General features: G+C 44.2%; 1 long non-coding RNA gene across 1 annotated transcript; it reads right to left on the bottom strand.

Moving 5' to 3' along the window:
- Nucleotides 1-13,998: 13,998 nt before the first annotated feature.
- Nucleotides 13,999-19,597, bottom strand: LOC106613624 (uncharacterized). The gene is made up of 3 exons (XR_001330529.3): nt 19,417-19,597; nt 16,632-16,809; nt 13,999-16,448 (listed from the first exon to the last, which is right to left on the bottom strand). It is a non-coding gene; the product is annotated as an uncharacterized LOC106613624 (long non-coding RNA).
- Nucleotides 19,598-19,946: the final 349 nt, after the last annotated feature.

Here is a 19,946-nt window from a genome sequence, read left to right as displayed (position 1 = left end):
TGTTCTCAACTAGCCTACCTGGTTAAAAAAAGTTGAAATAAAAAAATAAAAATAAAAATCATTCATTGGTACAGAAGTTCCTGTACAGAAGTTCCTGTGCCATTGGAATTGAAAACCAATACCGCTGAGAGCAACGACAAGTCAATTATGGTTATGTAAACGAACACTAGAGGACAGTATTGTTAATGCAAATGAATATTTCATAAGGGGGTCAAACTGATGTTTCTTCAGGCTTATTATGTTCACATTTCACTGTACGTTCCCTAGACACACACACACAGAACGATGTGTAATGCTGAACAGAAATGTGTTGCAGTTGTCAGTGCTTAAGCAATGCAGATATCTGCGATTACCTCATCAGTGTTGGGAAGTAGTCAACTACATGTAGTTGTACTAGTCATTTAGCTACACTTTGCAGTAGCTAGGTGGTAGTAGAACTAAATTCAAATCTTGGTAGTGTATATCACTTTTTTGTCATGTAGTGGTGTAGCTATCTACTGAAACTACACACTACTTTTTTTTAACCTTTTTTTATATATGGGTGACGCAGCATCTGACCTGCCTAATTCTCACTTGAGAAACTTTTGTGTGTGCCTAAAATATAAACTTTTTGTGTTTAATAGGCTAAATTACACATTTTGTTAACATCTGATTCCAGAGTGATCTGTTTTTGCAATTTTTGGTCTGACATTTTAGATTTACATAGATATGAGAATTTTTCACAAAGTAGTTTGGATGTAGTGAACTACTTTTTGAAAGTAACTTTCATTAAGTAAACTATATTTTTATTTAGTATAGCTTAACTTCTTCCAGTGTGAAGTAATTGGTTGTTTAGTAAACTATACTTTGAGTAACTTCCCCAACACTGTACCACAGGAGGTTGGTGGCACCTTAATTGGGGAGGACGGGCTCGTGGTAATGGCTGGAGTGAAATGGTATCGAATATATGGTTTGATGCCATTTTCACTCGCCCCGTTCCAGCCATTATTATGAGCCGTTCTCCCCTCAGCATCCTCCACTGCTACCTAATACTTTCTCAGAGAACCAGTTGACACCAAGACACTGGTTAATGTACACACACAAGCTCTTTGTCAATCAATCAGTCAAATGTATTTTATAAAGCCCCTTTTACATCAGCAGTTGTCACAAAGGGATTGACAGATACCCAGCCTAAAACCCCAAAGAGCAGAAACATATTGATTGCTTGACTGACTGACTGACTGACTGACTGACTGACTGACTGACATATCACACTAAATAGAATGTCCCAGATTTACATACATAATAATACGAAATGCTCTGAGCTCAGGTTGCCATCTGTAAATTACAGTTTTTCTCAATTGCTTAAACACAATTCCTGGAACAACTCACCATTTTCTCAAATCTTCACACAATTTTAAAAACTCAAACCCAACGGTACAAACATCTAACTTCTGGGTCCCAATTCAAACTTTGCCCTCAGACAACACACACAAGCTGTCAAAAACACAGACTACATGACTGTTGGTTACACACTGGAGGGATTCATTCAAAACACTGCTACCAAAATGTTTAGAATAGGTTTTCAGAGAAATCATTTGGAACTTTGTAAAATCACAGCACTGACTATCCAGATAACCCTTTCAGGAACACCCTGGTGAGAGAAATTCAAAACAGTACTGTAATAAATACCTCTTACATTAGTGGATAAGGGAATACTACTGTATATGCTGTCTTGGTAAAAAAACTGACCGTTGAAATGTCACACTGACAGAACATGTAAGGAAGAGTCCATGCCGAGTAAAATACCCAATTTCCAAAAGCTTTATTTTCAAATGCAGCAAATGTACAGGTTACTCAGCATCAGTGTTCTCATCATCTCGTCTCAGGTCTGGGTCAGGTCATAATATCTCATCAATGTCACACATTATGTTTGCTCCTGTCAGGCAGCATGGAAAAAAATTCCCTTGTGTGCCTGAGAAAACCCTGGATAGACTCCACAGACACATCACCACAGGTGTCCACCATTGCCTCCAGGAGGTTTTGCTGTGCATAGGGGTTTCGGTCATACACGCTCCACCGCCATGCTGATAAAAATTCATCGATCGGATTCAGAAATGGGGAATATGCTGGCAAAAAAAGAACGGTAAACCTGAGGTGGTCATTGAACCAGGCGCGAACCAGAGCAGCCCGATGGAAACTCACGTTATCCCAAATTACAACATATTGGGCTTGCTCTGGTTGCCCTGGCTCCACTTCCTGTTGAAGAATGTTATTGTGCAGCTGATCTAGAAAATGAAGGAGTTGTGCCGTGTTGTATGGACCCACTTTGACATGGCGGTGGAGGACGCCACAATTGCTGCACATAGGATGACGTTGCCTCCCCTCTGGCCAGGAACTTGTATGATCGCACGGTGACCAATGATATTGCGCCCCCTTTTGCGCCTTTTTATTAGGTTGAACCCTGCCTCGTCGATGAAGATGTACTCCTGTGGGTCAGCCATGGCATCCAGCTCAAAGATTCTCTACAGAAGTTTAAAAAAAAAACATTTTACTGTACTACAAATACAGTACTGTACTACAGTACTGGAATGAAAGATTGTGTACTGCAGTTACTGTAACACATTACTATATGGTACTGTGTTGATATGCTGGAGATATGGGCCATACTCTACATACTGTCATAATGCTGTACAGTATAGCAATTACCTGCACATATTGGAATCGTTGCTCCTTAATTCTGTTTGAATTCCTTTCAAAAGGCACACGGACAGCTGCTTTGTCTTTTTGTGGTTCTTCTGAACGATCCGGTCAATGGTGGAAATGCTGATGCTGTCAGTTCCTTGGAAGACTACCTGGTCTGCAACTATATGGGTTTGAGTTTCCCTCAAACGAATGGCATTATTGGCAATCACCATATTCACCAGGGCTCCTGCTCAGCTGTGAGAAGTCTCCACCTACCTCCAATAGATGGCCGCCTCTCTGTTCTGCAAAAATGAAATTTGACCATTACTGACCTATGGTCATCCATTACTGTGGTAAAAACTACACTGAGAACAAAAGTGGAGATTCAGTCTATATGCACTACAACAATACATGTATCACAGTAACAAGGCAAAAGACCTGTTTTCCCTTCTGAAAGTACGGTCAATGGATGCAACCGTGTAACGGCTTAGGTTGAAAATAAGAATTTGTTCTTAACTGACTTGCCTAGTTAAATAAAGGTAAAACATTGTTTTTTTTTAAAGGTTGGGTTGCACAAGCTGTCCAGCTTCTCTCATAGTCCTCCCATGCATGAGCACATGATGAACTAGGGTGGCATGGGTTTCACCCGAGATGACTTGTCTTTGTTGTTGTTGTCCTCTTCCTGTCTGTAGTCTTGCAACTTCGGCATTGTTAGGATCCATTGTTCCAAAGCACATGGACATGCCTCTAGGCCCTATTTATTGATCCTGCAATTCTGATTGGTGCGTTAAAATTTTGAGGCTTAGTGTTGCACCTGGAGAAAGGTGTGCTCTTTGAGTTTAGGTTGTGATGACTTGAGTTAATTATATTGAGAGCATGTGTTTGCTGAATGAATATATAGCGCAATGAATTATTTATTTGGCCACTTGTGTAAGGTTTTGCAGAAAGAGTTTAGAATATTGAAACATTTATGGAAACAGGTGAATAGTGTTTACAATTATGGGAAATGTGTGTGTGTGTTTTGGGGAATGACGTAAGGGTAAGGTTTTTTTGTGCTCCAAGAACCAGTTTTTGTGTTTAGTAATCGAGAAAAACTGTAAATTCAGCCACATCACCGCTCCCTACAATGAGCAACACTTCAGCACGACCCATAAGAAGGCTTTTGGGGCCAAGCCTCTCTCCAGGACCTGCCTGGACAACCCACATAGACCCACATTAGCCATGTGCATTTACTCTACACTGAATAAACAAAACATTAGCAAAACCTTCTCTTTCCATGACGTAGACTGACCAGGTGAATCCAGGTGAAAGCAATGATCCATTACTGATGTCACTTGTTAAATCCACTTCAAATCAGTTTAGAAGAAGGGGAGGAGACAGGTTAAAGAAGTATTTTTAAGCCTTGAGACAATTGAGACATGGATTGTGTATGTATGCCATTCAGAGGGTGAATGTGCCAGACAAAATATTTAAATGCCTTTGAACGGGGTATGGTAGTAGATGCCAGGCGCACCGGTTTAAGTGTGTCAAGGACATCCAGCCAACTTGACACAACAGTGGGAAGCATTGGAGTCAACATGGGCCAGCATCCCTGTGGAACACCTCCAAAACCTTGTGGAGTCCATGACCTGACAAACTGAGGCTGTTCTGAGGACAAAAAGGGGGTGCAACTCAATATTAGGGAAGTGTTCCTAATCGTTTGTACACTCAGTTTGTACACTTTCTTTTAACAAATAGGCCTACTCCTCTTGAAATGCATGCTTTGTTTGTTTATTGAGCAAATGGCCTGGTGTTATGGAGCAACTGCTAGCCTCTATTGGTTAAACTTGTACACTTGACTGCCTACACATGATCAAATAAATGTGGAAATAAAAGCCCATGCAGCACAATTTGGAAACCTGGTCCCAAATCGGTCATACCATTCACGTCTTAGGCATGACAATGACCATACACCGTATTTAGATCTGGGACCAGGCTAAGCTTTGGTGTGTTGGCATCACCTCCAGTGACTTGCATGCCTAGAGAGGAACCGTGCAAGAAGCCTGATAATCACACTGACATGATAAGATAAAAACCTTGACCCAGAAGTTTGCGGACCGTGCACGTCGAGTGTGAAGTATCGAAGCAGTTATGCGGTTTGAACACAAACCAGGGCTTACTCACCTACTCACCTTCCTACTTTGTTTACATTGAAAACTTTGGCTGTTGATAAGGGTAACTGCCTTTACAAAACATTCGTTGGCGATTTTAGCATGCACATCTTTGTGGGGCAAAAAAAAGTGGGATGCATGCCAGCAAAGCCACTGCAACACAACACATTAATTGCACTATAACAGTGACAAACTGTGCCCACAAACTGTTAGGACCTACATAAAGCTGTCCCAACAGCAGAGTCCCTACGGCAGTCCCAACACCTTACCACTGTTACACCTGGCTATCAGCGGAGCCTTGTCTGGCAGCAAAACAGTTCATTCAGACTAATGTACTCCCTTTTAAAATAACATAGCTGATATGGCTGACTTGCTCAAACAAATGTGGTTTCTACTGACAATTAAGATGTACAAACTATGGCATAAGGTTACGACAAGCGGGTAAGAGGCAATCTGTAATTTCGTTTAAGACATTAATGAGCGAGCTAGGACAGACGTAGTCAATATAACTATTTGTTCAGCACTTTTGAAATATACAGCGACAGAATTCAGAACATGGGCCGTTCTTACAGTGTTCTCCCTGCACACCAAGTCAGAACCGTAGGATAAATAAAGGGTACATATAAGCAGACAATGAACGTTCTTACAATTGTCGATGATTACATTTCTCAAAAACAGGTTATAGGCTACATGTGTACCATCAAGTCAGAACAGCAGGCAAAATTAAGAGGAGAAAATAGACCAAATTGTTAAGGTGAATGGGCTACTAACAGCTTACCACACAACATACACTTAGTATTACTTTCTTAGGTACAGTATACATACAGTTGAAGTCGGAAGTTTACATACACCTTACACGGAACCCAAACCGGCTGCGCGCGTGCGCCATCATGCATACATTTATTTTGTCCCCCTACACCAAACGCAATCATGACACGCAGGTTAAAATCTCAAAACAAACTCTGAACCAATGACATTAATTTGGGGACAGGTCGAAAAGCATTAAACATGTATGGCAATTTAGCTAGTTAGCTTAACATTGAGTTGTTACCGGCAACAGTTCATTGAGTTGTTACACAAACAGTTGTGTTTTCTCTGTTTAACTAGGCCAGGGTGTGATAGGTGGGTGGGCATTCTATGTTTTGTTTTCTATGTTTTGGCCGGGTATGGTTTCCAATCAGAGGCAGGTGTCTATCGTTGTCTCTGATTGGAAGCCATACTTAGGCAGCCTGTTTTTCCTTTGGGTTTTGTGGGTAGTTGTTTTCCGTCATTTTTGTTTAATTTGTAAGTGTTCATTCTTTCATTAAACATCAAGATGAACATATTCCACACTGCACCTTGGTCTACTCATTTTGATGCCTGTGACAGAGCTACCCACCCCTGTGACAGAACTACCCACCACCAACGAACCAAGCAGCGTGCATTCTCCAGGAGGATGAGCGGGACCAAGCAGTATGGCTCAGAGGAGTGGACCTGGGAGGAGATCCTAGATGGGGCAGGACCGTGGACAAGGCCGGGAGAATATCGCCGCCTGCCGGAGGAGATAGAGGCAGCGAGGGTGGAACGGCGATATTGGGAAGAACGGCTAAGCAAGCAACTGGAGGCCGAGAAGCAGCGGCAAAACATTTTTTGGGCGGGGCACACGGGTAGATTGGCCAAGGTGAGGTTAAGACCTGAGCCAACTCCCCGTGCTTACCGTGGGGAGCGAGTGACTGTAGAAGCACCGTGTGATGCGGTGGTGCGCACGGTGTCGCTCATGCGCACTCACAGCCCGGTGCGCTCGGTGCAAGCTCCTTACCGCTGACGTGCTAGAGTTAGCATTCAGCCAGGAAGGAGTGCACCGGGTCAGCATTCCTGGTCTCCGGTGCGTCTCCTCGGCCCAGGTTATCCTGCACCAGCTCTACGCACGGTAACCCCAGTTCGCCAGCTCAACCCAGTGCGGCCTATTCCAGCTCCCCGCCCTTGCCGGGCTATGGTCAACATCGAGCCAGGATGGGTTGTGCCAGCCTTAAGTGCCAGACCTCCAGTGCGCCTCCAAGGCCCAGTGTACCCTGTGCCTGCGCCGCGCACTCTCCCGCCAGTGTGCCACCATGGCCCAGTATGTCCTGTGCCTGCTCCTCGCACCCTTCCTCCAGCGATGCTCCTCAGGCCGGAGCCTACAACGATGCTCCTCAGCCCGGAGCCTCCAGCGACGCTCCTCAGCCCGGAGCCTCCAGTGACGCTCCTCAGCCCGGAGCCTCCAGCGACGCTCACCAGTCCGGAGCCTCCAGCGACGCTCACCAGTCCGGAGCCTCCAGCAACGCTCACCAGTCCGGAGCCTCCAGCAACGCTCACCAGTCCGGAGCCTCCAGCGACGGTATGCAGCCCAGAGCCTTCAGCGGCAGCCTGCACCCAGATCCTCCAGCGGAGGCCTGCAGCGGCGGCCTGTAGGTCAGAACCTCCAGCGGTGGTCTACAGCACAGATCCTCCGATAATAATCCACAGGCCAGTGTTACAAAAGCGGAGGGATCTGCTCAGGGGGTTACGCCCTGAGCCGGAGCCACCTCCGTTGCTGGAGGATCGGAGGGAGAGGAAAGGTCTGAGTGTAGCACATGAGCCGCCATAGACGTTTGTCACCCTCCCTTCCCTCCCTTTGTGTTTGGGGTTGTTTTGTTGGTTTTTGTTTGGGTGCAGTCGGAGTCTGCACCTTTGTGTGTGTGGGGGGGGGGGGGGGGGGTACTGTCACGTCCTGACCCTTGTAAGAGGCCATTTTCCATAGTAGAGTGGTCAGGGCGTGACAGGTGGTTGTTTTGGGTGGTTTTGGGTTTTCTGTTTATATGTGGGCTTTTCTAGATTTCTATGTTTTGTTTTCTATGTTTTGGCCGGGTATGGTTTCCAATCCGAGGCAGGTGTCTATCGTTGTCTCTGATTGGAAGCCATACTTAGGTAGCCTGTTTTTCCTTTGGGTTTTGTGGGTAGTTTTGTCAGTGTGTACCTTACGGAACTGTTATTGGTAGTTTTATTGTTTTGGTTATTAAAATTTTTTAAATGAGCACTATACACGCTGCGCCTTGGTCTACTCATTTCGACGCCTGTGACATTGTCTTAGGTCAGTTAGGATCACCACTTTATTTTAAGAATGTGAAATGTCCGAATAATAGTAGAAATAATTATTTATTTCAGCTTTTATTTCTTTCATCACATTCCCAGTGGGTCAGAAGTTCACATACACTCAATTAGTATTTGGTAGCATTGCCTTTAAATTGTTTAACTTGGGTCAAACGTTCCGAGTAGCCTTCCACAAGCTTTCCACAATAAGTTGGGTGAATTTTGGCCCATTCCTACTGACAGAGCTGGTGTAACTGAGTCAGGATTGTAGACCTCCTTGCCCGCACACGCCTTTTCAGTTATGCCCACAAATTTTGTATAGGATTGAGGTCAGGGCTTTGTGATGACTTTGTTGTCCTTAAGCCATTTTGCCACAACTTCGGAAGTATGCTTGGGGTCATTGCCCATTTGGAAGACCCATTTGCGACCAAGCTTTAACTTCCTGGCTGATGTCTTGAGATGTTGCTTCAATAAATCCACATAATTTTTCCTCCTCATGATGCCATGTATTTTGTGAAGTGCACCAGTCCCTCCTGCAGCAAAGCACCCCCACAACATGATGCTGCCACCCCCGTGCTTCACGGTTGGGATGGTGTTCTTCAGCTTGCAAGCGTCCCCCTTTTTCCTCCAAACATAACAATGGTCATTATGGCCAAACAGTTCTATTTTCTTTCATCAGACCAGAGGACATTTCTCCAAAAGTACGATCTTTGTCCCCATGTGCAGTTGCAAACCGTAGTCTTGCTTTTTTATGGCGGTTTTGGAACAGTGGCTTCTTCCTTATTGAGCAGCCTTTCAGGTTATGTCGATATACGACTAATTTTACTGTGGATATAGATACTTTTGTACCTGTTTCCTCCAGCATCTTCACAAGGTCCTTTGCTGTTATTTTGGGATTGATTTGAACTTTTCACACCAAAGTACGTTCATCTCTAGGAGACAGAACGCGTCTCCTTCCGGAGCGGTTTGACGGCTGCGTGGTCCCATGGTGTTTATACTTGCGTAGTTGTTACGTGCCTCCTAGTAGGAGGGAGGTGCAGGAATCAGGAGCAGGAGAGCAAGGAAGTCCCAGTGGCACAAACGTTTATTAAAGGAGTCCCAACTCAACAACATGGGGGGAAACACTCTCAAACGAAGTCGCCACACACAGGGAAAGTAACGCAACACACGGAGGAGAAACCTCTACTCCTAAACACATATCTAGACGGTAACACTACCGAATGAAAAGAAAACCCCGTGGTGCAGACACGCACCCCTAACATAGTACACATACAAACAATCCCGCACAAAGACTAGCAGGCAGCGGAGGTAATTAAACCCACTGAAATCAACTAAATGAAACACAGGTGTCACAAAACAGACAGACACAAACAAAAAGGAAAAATGGATCGGTGGCAGCTAGTAGGCCGGCGACGATGACCGCCGAGCACCGCCCGAACAGGGAGAGGAGCCACCTTCGGTGGAAGTCATGACAGTAGTATTGTTTGTACAGATGAACGTGGTACCTTCAGGCGTTTGGAAATTGCTCCCAATGATGAACCAAACTTGTGGAGGTTGACCATTTTTTTTCTGAGGTCTTGGCTGATTTCTTTTGATTTTCCCATGATGTCAAGCAAAGAGGCACTTAGTTTGAAGGTAGGCCTTGAAATACATCCACAGGTACACCTCCAATTGACTCAAATGATGTCAATTAGCCTATCAGAAGCTTCTAAAGCCACGACATTTTCTGGCATTTTCCAAGCTGTTTAAAGGCACAGTCATCTTAGTGTATGTAAACTTCTGACCCACTGGAATTATGATACAGTGAATTTTACGTGAAATAATCTGTCTGTAAACAATTGTTGGAAAAATTACTTGTGTCATGCACAAAGTAGATGTCCTAACCGACTTGCCAAAACTATAGTTCGTTAACAAGAAACTGTATATCTCCCTGGCATATTACATTATTTATGAAGCATCATACAAAACATTTTTGCCTCACCTTGTTGTGCTGTGCTCACTTGAACAGGAAGGTGGCGCGGCGGTCCTTCGTGGGCAAACTCATCAAACTTTGTCATCAAAGTCTGGCATTCTCTGGATGTATGGTGCTTTCAAGACAACTTGGAACTCGAAAAAACTGTTGAATCATGATGACGTCAGTGATCTTCAGGTCGTAGCTGTTGAAAGAGGCCCGAGTTCCCGATTTACAATTCCGAGTTGGATGAAATTTCAAAACGTTTTCCCAGTCGTAGCTGGTTTTTCTCGAGTTCCCAGTTGCCTTGAACTCACTAGCCAGATTTTGCAGTTCCGAGTTAACAGTTGTTTTAAGCACGGCACAAATCATGCTTCATTGACAGCATGGCCAATGTTGAATGTTTATAATTTTAAACTAGGAAAAGAGCCACTTAAGATTTTACTTGGGACCACACAGCCACTCCACTGAATAGCAGGCTAATGATTGCTTTGCAATGCTTGCAGTTAGCCACTGACTTCTTCCAAACCACTCATTGTTGGGGCTTTCCTGCTGCCCCATCAGATTCACCCCGACGAACGACCCCAACAAGTCTGGCAAGATCATAAAAACGTTTTCTCCCCAATTTTGATCTTTTCTCATCGCTGCAACTCCTCAACAGGCTTGGGAGGCAAAAGTCAAGTCATGCATCCTCCGAAACATGACCCACCAAACCACGCTTCTTAACACCCGCCGCTAAACCCGGAAGCCTACTGAGACGTGGTTAAGGAAGAGTGTTTTGAATACTGATGTTAACCTTTCTGGTTTTAACATTTTTCGGCGAGACATATCTTCCAAAGTTGGGGGAGTGGCAATCTTTACCAAGGATAACCTTCAGTGCTCGGTTGTCTCCACCAAGTCTGTCCCCAAACAATTTTATTTGCTGGTTTTATGTATTAAACTTTCAAATAGCTCTTTGTTGACTGTTGCTGGGTGCAATCGTCCTCCATCATCACCTGCCTGTACCCTATCTGCCCTAAGCTCTCTCCTGGCCCCTTACACTAAGTCGGAATTTGTCCTGCTAGGTGACCTAAACTGGGACATGCTTAAACCACCTGACCAAGTCCTAAAGCAATGGGACTCCCTAAATCTTTCTCAGATTATTACCAATCCCACAAGGTATGACTCCAAAAACCCAGAAAAGGCTATTCTCCTTGATGTTATCCTCACAAATAATCCTGATAGGTATCAGTCTGGTGTTTTCTCTAATGGCCTTAATGATCACTGTTTTACAGCCTGTGTTCGTAATGGCTGCTCAGTGAAACGACCTGTCCTGATTTGTCATAGACGCTTGCTAAAAAACTTTAATGAGCAAGCCTTCCTTTATGAACTGGCCTCTGTAAAATGGTATAGAATCAGCTTGTTCCACTCTGTCGAAGACGCTTGGACCTTCTTTTTTTAAATATTTTCAGTGGTATTGTTAACAAACACGACCCCATAAAGAAAATGAGAATTAAAAACAGGTTCAGCCCCTGGTTCGACCGTGATCTTGCAGAGTTACTCCACCTCAAGAATTGCGCACACGCATACTCAGCCTGACTGGCTCTCGTTCAGGCAAATGAGAAATAAGTGCACTCAGGCTATCCGGAAGGCCAAAGTTAGTTACTTTAAGGAACAGTTCACTCTCTGTGAGTCTAACCCCAAGAAGTTCTGTAAAATGGTTAAAGATCTGGATAACAAACCCTCCTCACAGATGCCCATGTCCCTTAAAGTTGATGATGTGGTTATTACTGACAAGAAGCACATGGCTGAGCTCTTTAATCACCACTTCATTAAGTCAGGATTCCTATTGGACTCAGCCATGCCTGCTTGCCCGTCCAACATTTCCTAATCTCCCACCCCTTCTAATGTGACTATTCCCGATGCTTCTCCCTCTTTTTCCCCTGCCCCGCTACAAAGTTTCTTCCTGCAGGCAGTCACTGAGTCTGAGGTGCTAAAGGAGCTCTTGAAACTTGACCTCAACCCCTATCATTGCTAAGCCTATCTCCGACCTTTATGTCTCTCCTTTCTGGGGAGGATCACATTGCTTGGAAAGCAACCACGGTTCATCCTTTATTTCAAGAGGGAGTTCAAGCTGATCCTAACTGTTATAGGCCTATTTGTATTTTTCCCTGTTTATCAAAAGTGTTGGAAAAACTTGTCAATAATCAACTGACTGGCTTTCTTGATGTCTACAGTATTCTCTCTTGTATGCAATCTGGTTTCCACTCAGGTTATGGATGTGTCACTGCAACCTTAAAGGTTCTCAAGGATGTCACCATTGCCCTTGATTCTAAGCAATGTTGTGCTGCTATTTTTATTGACTTGGTCAAAGCTTTTGATACGGAAGACCATACCATTCTTGTGGGCCGGCTAAGGAGTATTGGTGTCTCTGAGGGGTCTTTGGCCTGGTTTGCTAACTACCTCTCTCAAAGAGTGCAGTGTATAAAGTCAGAAAATCTGCTGTCTCAGCCGCTGCCTGTCACAAAGGGAGTACCCCAAGGCTCAATCTTAGGCCCCACGCTCTTCTCAATTTACATCAACCACATAGCTCAGGCAGTAGGAAGCTCTCTCATCCATTTATATGCTGATTCAGATGACGTATTAATTGTTAATTATCCCTATAGGATATAGAAAGTATATACACTACATGACCAAAATCATGGGCATTTATATGGAGTTGGTCCCCCCTTTGCTGCTATAACAGCCTCCACTCTTCTGGGAAGGCTTTCCACTAGACGTTGGAACATTGCTGCGGGGACTTCCATTCAGCCACAAGAGCATTAGTGAGGTCGTGCACTGATGTTGGGCGATTAGGCCTGGCTCGCAGTCGGTGTTCCAACTCATCCCAAATGTGTTCGATGGGGTTGAAGTCAGGGCTCTGTGCAGGCCAGTCAAGTTCTTCCAAACCGATCTCAAAAAAACAATTTCTGTATGGACCTCGCTTTGTGCACGGGGCCATTGTCATGCTGAAACAGGAAAGGGCCTTCCCCAAACTGTTGCCACAAAGTTGGAAGCACTGAATCATCAAGAATGTAATTGTATGCTGTAGCATTAAGATTTCCCTTTACTGGAACTAAGGGGCCATGAAAAACAGCCCCAGACAATTATTCCTCCTCCAACCAAACTTTACAGTTGGCACTACGCATTGGGGCAGGTAGCGTTCTCCTGGCATCTGCCAAACCCATATTCATCCGTCGGACTGCCAGATGGTGAAGCGTGATTCATCACTCCAGAGAACGCATTTCCACTGCTCCAGAGTCCAATGGCTGCGAGTTTTACACCACGCCAGCCGACGCTTGGCATTGTGCATGGTGATCTTAGGCTTGTGTGTGGCTGCTTGGCCATAGAAACCCATTTCATGAAGCTCCTGAAGAACAGTTCTTGTGCTGACGTTGCTTCCTGAGGCAGTTTGGAACTCGGTAGTGAGTGTTGCAACCGAGGACAGAGGATTTTTACATGCTATGCACTTTAGCACTTGGTGATCACATTCTGTGAGCTTGTGTGGCCTACCACTTCGCGACTGAGTTCCATCATTTCAAGTTAGCTATTTATTCTTAATAATATCCCTTAGAAATGACTAATGAGCTGGCTGACCATTAGGCTGCATGACCCATATTCCAAGATCTGAGGCTGTAATAGCCTTCTCTCCATTTTTTAACCGACATTACATTTCAGTTCAAAACTTTAGCTTATTAGACACCTGTCAGTCCTACTTTGTGTCAAAAACAATAGTAAAAAGTATTATAGCAATGTACTATATAAAAAGGACTACATTTCCAGTCCTAGCATTAGGATAGAGGGGTGATAACATTAGGCTTACTGGCAGCACCTTCCTGCCCAGTGCCTACCTCTTCCCCTAAAAAAACATAATCTGATGTTTCCATGAGTTGTGCATTCAGTACATTTTTCTTATGTATTTTGCCCTTTATCTTACAAGGTATCTACACTGCACGTAATATGAACAATTACCATTCCTTGGAAGCCCAATAACTTATTTGAAAGTGGATGGGTACAAGTGATTTATCATCACAAACCTGGGGCGTCCGACCGCACCATCATGAAGGCTCAAGTCAAACCATTGTGTAATGGCATTCGTCGGAAGGAGTGGACCAAAGCACAGCGTGGTACGTGTTCATGATTTTTATTATCAAAAACACACACAAAAATAACAAAATGAAAAGCCAACAGTTCCGTCAGGTACACTACACAAAACAGAAAACAACTACCCACAAACACAGGTGGGAAAAAGGCTGCCTAAGTATGATTCCCAATCAGAGACAACGATAGACAGCTGCCTCTGATTGGAAACCATACGGCCAAAACAAAGAAATACATGACATAGAATGCCCACCCCACACCCTGACCTAACCAAATAGAGACATAACACAGCTCTCTAAGGTCAGGGCGGTCAGACATGGGTGGCTGTACACAGAGTCCTGGAGGTCAAGTGTCCTTTCAACTGGGCACAAGACAACAGCACTCTAGACGACTGGCTACAGAACAAGAGAGGGCATCTGGCAAGTGCAACTTCTTTGAGGAAGAACCACTTATCCAACACTCAGGTTGGTAAACATTTACACTGAATTATATAGCAGTTTGTCACGTCCTAACCATAGAAAGCTTTTATTTTCTATGGTAGAGTAGGTCAGGGCGTGACAGGGGGTCTTGTCTAGTTAAAATGTTCTATGTTGTGTGGTTCTAGTTTCTGTTTTTCTATGTTTTTTTGGGGGGGGGGGATGATCTCCAATTAGAGGCAGCTGGTCATCGTTGTCTCTAATTGGGGATCATATTTAAATTGTTGTTTTTTCCCACTAGGTTTTGTGGGAGATTATTTTGAGGTAGTGTATGTTTCACCTCTTCGTCACGGTTTGTTATTTTGTTTAGTAGTTTATTTGTATGTCTTGCATAGTTTCACAGTTATAATAAAATGTGGAACGATACACATGCTGCGCCTTGGTCTCCTTCATCATACGACAAACGTGACACAGTTATAAGGCAAAATGCATATCAACACAGTTCATAGTTGACCTAAATGTTGTCTGACATCAAAAAGTTCATAGGAGCATAGACTGCTACGCGGTGAGTCAGTTTTCACTATGTTTTGTTCAACACAGGCGCAGCTGCAGATGTTTGTGAAACAAGAACTGATTTCATCACGTGGACCCCCAAACAATGTGTAATTGTCCGTGTCCCGTGAGATGATGACTTCCTCACCAAGGCTCTGGACACAATAAACCGATTCTGGGCCAAGTATATCTACAACAAGATGGTTGGCACAGCCCATTTACAAGGTACAAACTCTAGGTTGTGATATAGGTCTACTGTATATTTATTTCATATACTGTAACTGATAGAATAAGAGATTGGGAATAAGTTAAGAAAACCAAGACTATGGGCTGAATTCAATCCGTATCGAGGAAGATCCACCTTTTATTAGCTCGTCTGAAATGTAAAGGCCATGTTCCCGTGTTCGCGGAGACTGCATTCGCGTTAAACGCTGCATATGTCGGCTCAATCGGAAATTACCTTTGCATTTTAATACGGATCTTCCGCGATACGGATTGAATACAGCCTTATATCTGGTTCCACGCTGGCTGTAAAAAAACATCAACAACCAAAAACAATTGACGGTGATGCGTTTCCTTCTTAGGAGACAGACTCCAGTCTACAGACAGTCCAGGGTGGAATACAGTGCAGAGAGGAAGAATGGGAAGCTGGTACATGAAGAAAAGTTAGGAATAGAGTAGTTCAGTCGAAGGACTCAACCCTGAATCATGTAATCGGTCTGGTGAAGAAAAAAAAAAAGATTGGCATTTCAGGACCCTTTTTAGGCATCCCTTTGGCTGTCACATTCATTTGTATTCTTGTAAACAACACTATCAGACATGTTCACCATTGCAGCACATACGTGTAGTATGTTGTCAACCATCGTCTCTTCTCGCTTGTCAACTTCATCCCTAAGGGTTCTTCAAGAAGCACAGTGGATGTTCCCCATGGAGGATATGGAATATTCCCTTCAGGACACCGTTTCACCCTCTCTATAGAATAAGAATCACCTCTAATCGCCATGTACATACATTTGACCTGGTGAAATGGTGCTACAGTGTATACAATAGACAGAATATGGACAGAACTTACCCATAGTCTAATTGTAGTACATACACATAATACACAATAGTAAGTAATTTAAGTAAAAATGTATACAATGTAAAGTGTGTGGGTGCAAATAGCTAATGCAGTTGATGAGTTGTCAGAGATATACACTGACTGTACAAATCATTAAGAAAACCTGCCATGACATACACTGACCAGGTGAATGCAGGTGAAAGCTATGCCATCTTATTAATGTCACTTGTTAAATCCTATTAAATCAGTGTAGATGAAGAGGAGGAGACAGGTTAAGCACCTTTGAAGGGGGTATGGTAGTACGTGCCAAGTGCACCCTCAGCAGTTTCCTGTGTGTATCAAGAATGGTCCACCACCCAAAGGGCATCTTAGCCAACTTGTCACAACTGTGGAAAGCACTGGAGTCAACACATACCAATATGAATCCACCTCTTTAAGACAGCCAAGATCTGAAATCACAACAAAAAACAAACAGCCACGATCAGAAATAAATCAAAATATTACCAGGATTATATACAGTCTGGGTGCCAGATCTCTTTGAGCTGTTTTGCAAACTCCTCTCGTCAAAGAAACAATAGTTGTCAGAACAGCTTAGAGTCCAGGCACCCAGGCATAGCCTACATAATACATACCTGATCGCCAGGATGATGATATTGTGGCGAGATAAAGTCAGACTCTGAAAATCTTCACATCTGAAGCACGACCACCGCAGCCTTTCGACAGGTACAGTATGTGATACTGCCAGCAGGACTACAAGCTATGAAATGCTTCACAGTTGTCCATTTATTGTAGTTTGAGTACAGTTGTGCCCTGTAAAATAAATAATCATAGGCAATATTAGAAGTGGGATTAATGATAGTAGACCCTTGAACAGCAGGCACATGTGCAGAGATAGAGCTAATGCAATCGTCACATCACACAGTGTTACTGTTTCTACCTAATAACTCTCATTAGACGAAAGACCATTGAAAGAAAACGTGTTTGTCTGAATTTTCACGTCCTGACCATAGAAAGCTTTTATTTTCTATGGTAGAGTAGGTCAGGGTGTGACAGGGGGTTTTGTCTAGTTTAAATTTTATATGTTGTGTGGTTCTAGTTTCTGTATTTATACACTGCTCAAAAAAATAAAGGGAACACTTAAGCAACACAATGTAACTCTAAGTCAATCACACTTCTGTGAAATCAAACTGTCCACTTAGGAAGCAACACTGATTGACAAATTTCACATGCTGTTGTGCAAATGGAATAGACAACAGGTGGAAATTATAGGCAATTAGCAAGACACCAAAAATAAAGGAGTGGTTCTGCAGGTGGTGACCACAGACCAATTCTCAGTTCCTATGCTTCCTGGCTGAGGTTTTGGTCACTTTTGAATGCTGGCGGTGCTTTCACTCTAGTGGTAGCATGAGACGGAGTCTACAACCCACACAAGTGGCTCAGGTAGTGCAGCAGCTCATCCAGGATAGCACATCAATGCGAGCTGTGGCAAGAAGGTTTACTGTGTCTGTCAGCGTAGTAGGCGCTACCAGGAGACAGGCCAGTACATCAGGAGACGTGGGGGAGGCCGTAGGAGGGCAACAACCCAGCAGCAGGCCCGCTACTTCCGCCTTTGTGCAAGGAGGAGCAGGAGGAGCACTGCCAGAGCCCTGCAAAATTACCTCCAGCAGGCCACAAATGTGCATGTGTCTGCTCAAACGGTCAGAAACAGACTCCATGAGGGTGGTATGAGGGCCCGACGTCCACAGGTGGGGGTTGTGCTTACAGCCCAACACCGTGCAGGACATTTGGCATTTGCCAGAGAACACCAAGATTGGCAAATTCGCCACTGGCGCCCTGTGCTCTTCACAGATGAAAGCAGGTTCACACTGAGCACATGTGACAGACGTGACAGAGTCTGGAGACGCCGTGGAGAACGTTCTGCTGCCTGCAACATCCTCCAGCATGACCGGTTTGGCGGTGGGTCAGTCATGGTGTGGGGTGGCATTTCTTTGGGGGGCCGCACAGCCCTCCATGTGCTCGCCAGAGGTAGCCTGACTGCCATTAGGTACCGAGATGAGATCCTCAGACCCCTTGTGAGACCATATGCTGGTGCGGTTGGCCCTGGGTTCCTCCTAATGCAAGACAATGCTAGACCTCATGTGGCTGGAGTGTGTCAGCAGTTCCTGCAAGAGGAAGGCATTGATGCTATGGACTGGCCCGCCCGTTCCCCAGACCTGAATCCAATAGAGCACATCTGGGACATCATGTCTCGCTCCATCCACCAACGCCACGTTGCACCACAGACTGTCCAGGAGTTGGCGGATGCTTTAGTCCAGGTCTGGGAGGAGATCCCTCAGGAGACCATCCGCCACCTCATCAGGAGCATGCCCAGGCGTTGTAGGGAGGTCATACAGGCACGTGGAGGCCACACACACTACTGAGCCTCATTTTGACTTGTTTTAAGGACATTACATCAAAGTTGGATCAGCCTGCAGTGTGGTTTTCCACTTTAATTTTGAGTGTGACTCCAAATCCAGACCTCCATGGGTTGATAAATTGGATTTCCATTGATTATTTTTGTGTGATTTTGTTGTCAGCACATTCAACTATGTAAAGAAAAAAGTATTTAATAAGATTATTTCATTCATTCAGATCTAGGATGTGTTATTTTAGTGTTCCCTTTATTTTTTTGAGCAGTGTATGTTTTTTGGGGGATGATCTCCAATTAGAGGCAGCTAGTCATCGTTGGCTTTAATTGGGGATCATATTTAAGTTGTTGTTTTTTCCCACTAGGTTTTGTGGGAGATTATTTTGAGGTAGTGTATGTTTCACCTCTTCGTCACGGTTTGTTATTTTGTTTTGTAGTTTATTTGTATGTCTTGCATAGTTTCACAGTTATAATAAAATGTGGAACGATACACACACTGTGCCTTGGTCTCCTTCATCATACGACGAAATGAAATGGCATTTTATTTTATTTTTACATTGTGCTCGGCTTATGACCAGTAGGTCTAATAGCTACACCTCAGGCTCTCACTAATTTAGACCCAAGCCAAGGTGGGGAGCTCCGACCCAATTTCTGCTCTTTACCCCGTGTACTCAACAGGCCAACACAACACATTTCACTATCTCTTAGACAGGTTAACAAATGTACTTTCAGGATGGCTTTCACTCCACCCTTTTCGTTTATAACCGATTACAATGTTAGACTCAATGATTTACCTATACACCATTGGTCGGACTTGAGATAGCTAACGTTAGCTGCAAGCTACTCTCTTCGCTCCGGGCCGCAGTCTAACGTTACTTCTAACTAGAGTTGACTGAAAGCATACGGGGAAAAACTGGATAGCGCTCTTTGTTATACACAAACATACCAATCAACCGCGGAAGACACAACTACACACCCTGTCTAATGTAAACAACAATGCATTTTCTTACCTGTAATGAAGTGTTTACTACACACGTAGTGTGTGTGACGAAGACGGGTGCCACAGGCTACCTAGAGGTGGACTACAGAGTTTCCCACGACCGAGTTTGGGAAACCCTGGACTAGAGCACAGCACTCTTCTGTGAGGCTCTGTTTTAGGATTTAGTAGAGTTAGAAACCCGGGGTCTGGGGTGTAGCTCTAATAAGAGGAACACCCCAGACCTCGGGTTTTTATTAGAGGTACACCCCATTACACAACAACTTTTGGGCATGTTCTCGTTATTTGACAGAAAGCTTCAAAAGTACCGCTGAAAGAAGCCAACTTTGAATGACTGTCTATGGGACGAACCGGAACGTGTCCCCTGAACGAGGAGCATGGCTTTGTGTGTTGTAATGTATGACGTGAAGCGGACGCTGAGTATGCCTGGAGCTGGCCTTGTATCCAACTTCAAGTCTATGACTATCAGTATTTCAGCATCAATTTCATTTCAATCTTTGTTTAACAACACTTTGCATCCATGTGGTTACCCATAATTGACCT

Source organism: Salmo salar, chromosome 10, assembly GCF_965601325.2.
Source record: "Salmo salar chromosome 10, fSalSal1, whole genome shotgun sequence".
Classification (NCBI taxonomy): Eukaryota; Metazoa; Chordata; class Actinopteri; order Salmoniformes; family Salmonidae; genus Salmo; species Salmo salar.
This window is presented reverse-complemented; position numbering and strand designations above follow the sequence as displayed.